This window comes from Equus quagga, unplaced genomic scaffold (assembly GCF_021613505.1).
Source record: "Equus quagga isolate Etosha38 unplaced genomic scaffold, UCLA_HA_Equagga_1.0 188_RagTag, whole genome shotgun sequence".
Lineage (NCBI taxonomy): Eukaryota > Metazoa > Chordata > Mammalia > Perissodactyla > Equidae > Equus > Equus quagga.
Genome location: NW_025797802.1, coordinates 210,272 through 219,963, shown reverse-complemented (window position 1 = coordinate 219,963; position 9,692 = coordinate 210,272). Strand labels below are relative to the sequence as shown.

The 9,692-nt window shown below is 37.7% G+C and overlaps 1 non-coding gene across 1 annotated transcript; it reads right to left on the bottom strand.

The window, feature by feature from the left end:
• Positions 1–339: 339 nt before the first annotated feature.
• On the bottom strand, positions 340–412 carry TRNAK-UUU (transfer RNA lysine (anticodon UUU)). Its single transcript has one exon. It is a non-coding gene; the product is annotated as a tRNA-Lys (tRNA).
• Positions 413–9,692: the final 9,280 nt, after the last annotated feature.

The following is a 9,692-nucleotide window of genomic DNA, read 5'->3' as shown; positions in this document are numbered from 1 at the left end:
AATCTAAAAGTCCTGGGTTCTGATGCAGTGAATACTTTACTCAATAAATACAGTTTCTTGTTCCTTTTCTAAAACACACTTATCTAGAAGGATAGCTTTCTTATATTTCATGGGCCGTAAGCCTTTGTACTGTGTTACTCAGGAAATCTCCATTATTAAAAACTGCTAAAGTCATCTTCTGCTTGGAATAGGATAGCAAATCTCAGCTCCTGGTTAAAGTAACTGACTTGGCATTTACTCACTCCATACAGGTAAAAGTCTTCAAACTTTAACCCAAATTTCTGTCTTCAGCAGATGAGAATTAAGTATCTTTTGGACCAAGGGAATAGCACACCCCAGCGCCTGGACAGGGACTTGAACCCTGGACCCTCAGATTAAAAGTCTGATGCTCTACCAACTGAGCTACCCAGGCTCCAGGGGTATGGCATAGCCATGGACAGAAATAGGATTAATGACTTTTTCAGTTCAACGGTGTGGCACATGCATTCTTGCACTCAGGAAAAGCAACTGAGCAGATTTTTAACCTCCACAGTCAACTTACCCAGCACTTGTTTCTGTTTTCTGTACAGTTATAGAATGGGAAATTAAAAAAAACCAACTGATTGCTCCCAATAAATATTTATGGAATGCTTAGTTACGTCTGTTAGCCCTTAGTTACTGGGCACCAAGAAATAACCCAAAAAAGACATAAGGAACAACAAAAAAATTTAAAAAAAAAACAAAACAAGGAGAGAAAAGTGAAAGCAACCAGTGGAGAACAATGGTAAGAATTTGCCAAATTTGGTAAAGTCTACCAATGTTTTTCTTAGTCCAAGGAAAAAAATCAAGTCCTTAAAAAGGAGGGAAATGTCATGTGGTGACTGTGGTGGACCTACTCTGTACATTTCACTGCTTTGGGGATTTTTTTAACCTCCTAAAATAATTTTGGCAAACTTGGTATTCCCTATCACATGTTTTCACTGGACATCTAACATTTTTCTTCATAAGTTTAAATTCTTCTGAAGGATATAGTGACTTACATCAAAAGAATCTAAAAACTACAGTAATTTAATACTTAGCAACATCCCTTGAGAGAGGGTGAGAGAGAGGCCCCTCTCTGTGGAAGATTTTACAATGATCCTTTATCTCCTTGATTTCGTTATTTTGATTCCATATTTCCCATAGAATTTTATCCCAATACAACATCATTTTGTAGTCTTTCAAATCTTCCTACCATACTTCTCTGTGCCAAGTACTGGTATAAATATTGAAATCTGATGTTGTTATTTCCTGTGGCCCCAAATCTCTGTTAAAAATATTTCTCGTGGATTGTGTTACTTTTGCATCTACTTGTAGCACATAATCATTAAGGCAGAATAATGGATAAGAATTTGAAAAACCCTTTACTGGAAGTTGTAATGGAAGGAAATGTGGAATTGTCATTCCGCCTCCTCCATGAAATCATATAGAGACCACCTCCATTGAAAGAGGTGTCTCTGACTCAGTATTTCCAATTGTTTCCATGTCAAGAAACCTAGAGGAAAGCATTTTTACACCCTTGGGGCAATATGCCACCGTCAACTGAGCCTTAATTTATCAGAAATGTCTTAATTTATCAAGCAGAAAGGTGAGATTTTTTCCTTGAACTTATGTGCCACACTTCTATGGCAGACTAAGTCTCAGAGAGGCAAATTTTAGAAAGATTTTTCCTTAGGAAAGGTTAAATATATAAGATCTAGATTTAGTTCAACTGTTTGAATACAGCTTAGCAATGAAGTTGCTATAAATTTAGAATTAATGATGGTCTTAATTCATTGCTATCTGGGTTACCGATCCAGCAGGCTTCCGCTGTGCTACTCTGCTTATAAACTGATGTTCCCCCGCTAATATTCAATTCCATTATCGCAATTAGTTTTTCTCCAACAGGAGAATGGTTTCATATTTTTCCTCCGCATCCATCTTTTTCCTTCCTTCTTCCTTGCTCGCTCCTCCCTTTTCTTGACCTCTTTAAAATCAGCCCCCTTGAGAACCAGATGGTTCCAGCAGTGCTTGCAAGTCTGCGCTTTCCCAATCGGCCAAAGCTCCAACCTCTGAACCCTCTTCTTCAAACGCCTTTCTGGGCTTGAGGGGGAACTGCAGAGGGAGCCCAGGAAGAGCCCACAGAGCAAAGCCCTGAGGAAACTCTCACTTGAGAAAAACCTGAGGATGTGTGGAATTAACACCCCTGCCTCCAGGGCAGCGATGTTTTAACCAGCTGGTATCAAAGCTTTTTCTTTACCTGCAAGGGAGCCAGACTTTCAGAATTCCATTTCCTACTGGATAACTTTTGGGTCCATTTTGACAGGGACCAGGAGTTGCTGTGTCTGAAAACAAGATTTTTGTTCCCGGGACTTATCTTGGGAAATAGGGCTTTTGGAAGTCTCTGTACATGAAGGCTCCTGTCGTTTGAAGCTGCCTCTGCACTGTATATGCCAGAAATTATACCACTAGATGTTCAATAACAACTTTACTCCACATAGAAATGATTAGAAGCCACATAAATATTACTCACCAAATCCAAATTTTAAATCTCTCCATTTAACTTCCCCTAAACGTCTGTAGTCTCTCCTCCAACAGGAGGGTATGACAGAGGAGTTGGAGTGGAAAGGGACAGTGAAATTCCACATTGTTTCATGTCATCTCTTGTTTTTGGATTTGCAGTTGCATTTCCTCTGGAATTCTTTCCCCTTTTCCCATTTCCCAGTTCCTACTAGTCCTTTGGATCTCAGGTCAGACATTTTCTGTTACTTCCATCTGGAGGCTTTTGCTGACTCCTCAAGACTGGTTTAGAAGCTCCTGGAATACACCCAGGGTTCCTGAGATTATTTCAATTCTATTAATAGCACTTATGACATATTATAACTATCCCTTGTATAATCTTTCCCTAAACCTTAGCATGCTCAAGGCTGAGTCTTTAAATACCGTGTAAATGCAAATATCTCTTTCCATCTTGGACTGCTCCATGAAACCCTAGATTCACATATGCAACTGCTTTCTCAACAAGTATTTTATACTTATTGTCAAAAACTGAGCTCCTAATCTTCCTCCCAAATTTGCTCCTCACCAATCTTCCCCACCTCCGTAAACAACTGCTCCATCTGTGCCGTCATCTGTAAATCCTTTTTGCTTAGATCCTACGTCCCATCTATCAATTCCACCTTCAAAATATATCCATAATCCAGCTGTTTTTCTTACTATTTCCATTGCTAGCACACTAGAAAATCTACTATCACTTCTCACCTAGATTTTTGCAATAGACGCTTCACTGGTCTCCCTGTTTTTTATTTATCCTTGTCCCTGACTAGTCTAGACACAGCAGTAGTGCAAACCTCTCAAGGGTTCTTCTCTCATCCAGTATAAAAGCCAAAGTGCTTCTAGTGGCCTGTAAGAGCCCTCCCCTCTCCTCTCTCCTCCTTTCCTCTCTAGCCAGCACCAGCCTCCTTGCTCTTCCTCCAACAAGTCAGGCATCCTCCTGCCTCAGGCCTTTGTACTTGCTGATTCCTCTGCCTGGAAACAACTTTTCCCAAATATATGCTTAACTCATTTCCTTATATCCTTCAGGTCTTTGGTCAAATACCACTTCCTCAGTGAAGGCTTAACTGTTCAACATATTTAAAATTAGAAAATACTTTTTAAAAAACCAGCCATCCCTATTATCTTTCCTGCTATTTTTCATTAGTTATTATACTATTTTACTTATTCATTTCATTTGTCTGCATTTCCCACTGGAATGCAAACTCCGTGAGGACAGAGATTTTTGCCCACTGTGTTCATAGCTATAGCTCTAGTATCTAGAGGAGTACATGTCATATTGATACCAAGCATTGGGCTGGCTCTGCTCTCCATGATCTGAGCCAATCAATCACAAGGAGTCAGGGATCAAGAAAGGAAGTTTTAATTTGATTAGCCGGCATAATCAGGAAGATGGCAGACTGATGTCTCAAAAAAAAACCCGTCTTCAAAAATTGCAGAATCTTGAAGTAGTTACACAGGGAAAATGAGCAGTTAGGAGGGGATTTCATTCAGGCATGACGGATTCCAGGGTCTTTTATTGTTCCATTCTTCTGTCAGCTCTGATGGATACCTTGTAAGTGTGTTTCCCTCCTGTGGTCAGCCTGTAACTGGAGAGAAATTCATAGAACAAAGTTTTAATTTATCAAACTCTCAGGGAGTATACACATAAGCAGAAGCCATACATCAGGAGAAAATGTGAACTTTTTACAGTATGTGCAGAGCAGCGATTAGTCACACAGAGGAGGCCATTTAGCGAAACAAGATGGCCTCACTTTTCTTCACTTACAATACAGCAGCTACTCAATACTTTGTTGAATAAATGTTGAATGAATGCCCTACTGGAGTACATAGGGAGCACTCAATGTTTTTCCACAGGTAGATGTGTAAGCAAATTTCAAGAGTTTAACCCTGAAAGGGTACAGGAATGGTCTATTCATAGGTAAATGTTCTAGATTCTGTTTCTACAGCTCTCTGTTGTGGTTGTGTGTATAAACCTGATGGAGTTGCTAATCATGGGTCTTCTGTTTAATCACGTGATCCACCATGCTGGTTCATGCTTGTGCAAGAAGTTAAAAGCTTGACCCTGCAGTAGGACTAAGCACCTGAGACTTCCAGTACCATCCGGAGAGCGGCAGATGTTCATCTGTGTAACCATTAGTTCTTCCCCTTTCCAAAGCTTCAGGCTATCCAGGAATAAACTGACTCCTGAGCTACTGGTGCCTAAAGATGAAGATAACACAGGAGACTCCGGGGGAAGGAGAATCTGTTCTAAAGAAGACACACTTTCCTGTGAGGCTTCTGAATACTGCTTTAAGAGATTTGTTTATTTAGTATTTTGAAAAGGTAATACACTCACAGAGTTCAAGAAAAGTATAAATAGTTCTCCAGAGAAGTTTCCCTCCCATCTCTGTCACCCGCCTACCTGATTTCCACTCTGTCCTCCATCTTCCACAGGTTCTATTATTATTAATTTCTTACCTCTTCTTCTGGAGTTTCTTTATCCACTTGTATGTAAATATAGAGATTCAAATGTTCTGGGCCTTGCTTTTCATACTTCACGATATATTTTGGAAATCTTTACACATCAATACATAGAAAGCTTCTTATCTGTTTTGTTTTACATTTTTATTGTAAAATGTCAGACACAGAGAGGTAAATAAAATCTGTATCTATAGCTTAACAAGTAATTATACAGTGAATACTCATTTAGCCATTACTCACGACAAAAAAAATAGAGCATTGCTGGCACTCAGGCAACCCTCTATATGTCCCTTCCATTCTCAACCTCTGTCTTCCACCCTCTCCTTATTCCCCCAGAAAACCAGTCTTGACTTTAATGGTAATCATTTCTTTATATTCCTAATGCATTTACCACACACATATACATGCCTAAATATTATTATTTGTTCTGGTTTTGAAATTCATATAAGTATAATCATACTAAATGTTTCCTTTGTGACTTCTTTTCACACAATTATGTTGGTAAGATTCATCCGTATTGTTGCTGTAGCTCTGACCTGTTGTTTATTGTTGAATAGTATTAAACATTATTTTCTAATTTACCATAAATGTTCACTCAGGTTGTTTCCAATTCTTGCCTTTACAAACGACAATACTATGAATATTCTTACACAGATCTGTTGGTGTACATGTGCACAGTTGTCTTGGGTACATATCTAGGATAATAGAGTATGTATGTCTTCAATTTACTAGATAAAGTCCAACCGTTTTCTCAAGTAGTTATATCAGTTTAAACCTTCAATAGTGGCGATGAAAGTTATGACTTCACATCCTTGTCAATAATTAGTGCTTCTCGTCTTTTTAATTTTAGCAATTCTGATGGAAGATCAGTAGCATCTAGGATTAATTAGCATTTTCCTCATTTCTATAAAAACTGATTGCTGTAGTTCTTTTAAAATATGCCCACAAATTCTTCAGCACTCCTCTCATCAAAAGGTGGATTCTAGGGGCCGGCCCGATGGGCGAGTGGTTAAGTTCATGTGCTCCACTTCGCTGGTTCGGATCCTGTGCGCAAACACGGCACCGCTCAACAGGCCACACTGAGGTGGTGTCCCACATGCCACAACTAGAAGGACCCACAACTAAAATATTCAACTATGTACTGGGGTGACGTGGGGAGAAAATATAGGAAAAAAAAAAAAAAAAGATTGGCAACCGTTGTGAGCTCAGGTGCCAATCTTTGAAAAAAAAAAAAAAGGTGGATTCTAAATCCTATCTCCTTGACTATGGGCTAGACTTAGTGACTCACTTCTAACAGAATGAAGCAGAAGTGATACTATGCCTGACATTTCAGGGTAAATCGGAAAAGACAAAGCATCTTCTGCCTGGCTCACTCTCTCTGTCATAGAAGGTCTTTATAGATTCTGCATTTTCATGCTAGTCTGTGTAAGTTATTTATGTGGCAAATACCTTCTCCTATTCTGTGACTTAGATTCATTCTTTTATAGTGTCTTTTGATGAACAGAGTTCTTAATTCCACTTATTCTTATTTTATAAATTCAATGTCATTAAATTGATCAATTTTCCTTTTATGCTTAGTGCTCTTGTATCTTATTCCTTAAGAAACCTTCTTCTATCCCAAAGTCCTCAGGATATTTTTTGTTATTCTCTTCTAAATGCTTTATACATTTCAGCATAAACACACCTGGAATTAATTTTTATGTATGGTATATTTTTCCATATAGATATCTAATTAAGCCAGCAAAATTTGTTGAACACGTCTTCCTTTCCTTACTCTTCTACAGTATCCCATTTATTATATATCAAATGTGCTCTTTTTTTGTTCATTGGCCATTTGTCTATCCTTGCATCAATACTATACCATCTGAGTTGATAAGGCTTTAAAATAAGTTTTCATTTATGGATGAGCAAGTTCTCTCCCTATCGCCTCTTCTTCTTTTTCTTGAATGTTTAGCTATTCTTGGCTCTTTGCATTCCATAAAAAAAGTTTCGAAAGAGCTTATTAAGTTCAGCAAAAGTGTTGAGATTTTAATTGGATTTAATCTGTTCAATTTTAGAAGAACATTTTTACAATACTGTATCATTTTACCATCTATGAACATAATATATAATTTCACTTACCTGATCTTATTTAATGTCTCTCAGTAGAGTTTTATTTTTACTATGAAGGATTTTACATCATCTCTTAAATTTATTCTCATGCCATTTTAAATGGTGTGTTTTTAAGATTAATTTGTTGGTAAGCTATATAGAAAAAAACTTTGTATCTAGCAATCTTGCTAAATCTCTTAATGATTTTAATCATTTATCTGAGGATTCTAAAATTTTCTGCATACTAAAGTAATATCTGTAAATAATAATAATTTCTTCATTCCAATTCTCTTATAATTTACCTTGCTTTGCTGCACTGGCTAGGACCTACAGCAAAGTGATGAGGAGTAGCGGCCTTATTTCCTCTCTGAGATAGCTTTCACAATTTCACTTAAGTATGACGTTACCTTTGGCTTTTTGTACACATTCTTTTTCAGATAAAGGAAGTTTTCTTCTATTCCTAGTTTGCTTAAAATTATTATTATTAGTGTATGTTGAATTTTACCAAACACCTTTTCTGTATCCATTGAGATGACCAGATGTGTTTCTCCTTCAGTCTTTCAATGTGATGAATTAACGTGGCTTGATTTTTATGACTTTCAGCCAATCTTTCACTCTTTGGATAACTCCAACTTAGCCACACTATATTATCCTTCACACATACATTACTAGACAGTGGGTCAATAATATACTCAAGAGTTTTACATTTATGTTCATCAATGAGACTGGCTTATAATCGTCCTTTCTAAATATTGTCCTTGTCCAATTTTTGTATCAGGATTATACTACACCCAGAATGAGTTGGGGAGAGCACACGCTCTACTTTCTGGAACAATGGAACAGTTCTTTCTTTACTGTTTGATAGAATCCATTGGTAAAGCCATCAGTGCCTAGAGCCTTTGTTGTGGGAAGATTTTAAATTATTGATCCAAGTATACCTCAATAAACCTAACTTGTAAAAATGTCCTTTGGCAAGTTGACATTTCCAATTAATTTTGGATTCAGGGCCATTATGTATTATTGTTCAATAGAAAGGATATCTCCTACTCCCTCTGAGCCTATCATTTTATGACTGACTCAATAATTCATAACTTATGTCATCAATGCATTATAAAAATAGCAGTTCACATAAGTTATATAATAGGTATAATATATAACTACAACAATAATAAAGTACCAACAAAGTGACGCTTTCTATAAATTATCTCATTTAATCCTTAAGGTAACTCTGACATAGGTAATCTTGTCCCTATTTTACAGATGAAGGAATTAACTCTGAGAGATTATATTATCTGAGGAAATATTACACAATTGGTTTGTGGAGGAATTGGTGCCCTTAACCATTTTTCGTACTAGTTTCCTCAACTGAGCATTCCATTTCTTAAGGGAATATGTGGACTGCTCCACATTATACTGTCAGGGGTGCACAGGATCTAGTCTGGTTACTAAGTTTTACGTCTGAACTAGCCTGAAAGAGTAGCAGAGAGATCACTCTGGTTTCCAGGTAAGCTGGAGTAAAACAAATGCTCCAATTCCCCTGACAGATTTGAGTGGAGAGCACATGAGTACATAACAGAGCAACAAACCTTCACCTTGCTTGAAATGTGATTCAGATTTCCTTTGTAATATGTTTTGGGGGTGCCTATACTCGGCTTGACTCAGAACTGGGCACATCACTTGGAAAGAAAGGCCTATTAAAAGTTAATGAATTAAGCTCAAATCCCCCTTTTGGATGGGGCTAACCTGCCACATGCTGAACATGGCCTGCACCTGCTGAGAGTGCAGCTGGCCTAGGGAGACGCTTGCTCTCAGTCTTTCCACTTCCTCTGTTATTGGATTACCCTAGTTGGAACATCTAACCAGCCCACCCTCCAGACTGAATTCATGGCCTATGACTTTATGAAACCAGGTCATTTTCGATTGCAATTTAACCAATAAGAGAGACAATTGCTTTAAGATCTCTGCTGTTTATCATCATTCTTCCCCTTAAAACTATATATAAAACTTTCCTCATTCTCCTTCACAGGTACATGAGGTCATATAACTCATTTATGGTCAACGGGATATGAGTAATATAATGCACAAAACTTCCTGGTCATGCCCCTAATGGGAATGAGATGTCTTTCCATTCCTGCTGGCTTGAAAACAGGTAAGATGCCTGGACCTCAAGATAGAAGCACACACTGAGGATGGTGGAGCACCAAGATTAACAGATCCTGTGTTCCTGACATCACAGAGTTCCTACACCTAGGAACTCTGGGTTGTTTATGTCCATATTCTGTATAACCACTGATATTTTGGGTCTGTTAAAAGAGATATCCCTATATCCTAACAAATGTAACTCTTTGAATACAAAGTCAAACCTGGTTGCTAACGGGTTGATAAAGGAAATCAACTAGGTATAAGAAATAATTAACCTCACTCATCTAAAGAGAAAATGGAAGAAATGATCTTACATTTATAAAAACTAACTGGCTTCTATTATAAACAGGAGAAGGGAACTGGATACTTCATGGAGACCAAAATGAATGATTGATTCAATAATTCAGCAGAAGAGTTATCTCCAAAGCAAGCTATGAAAGAACATG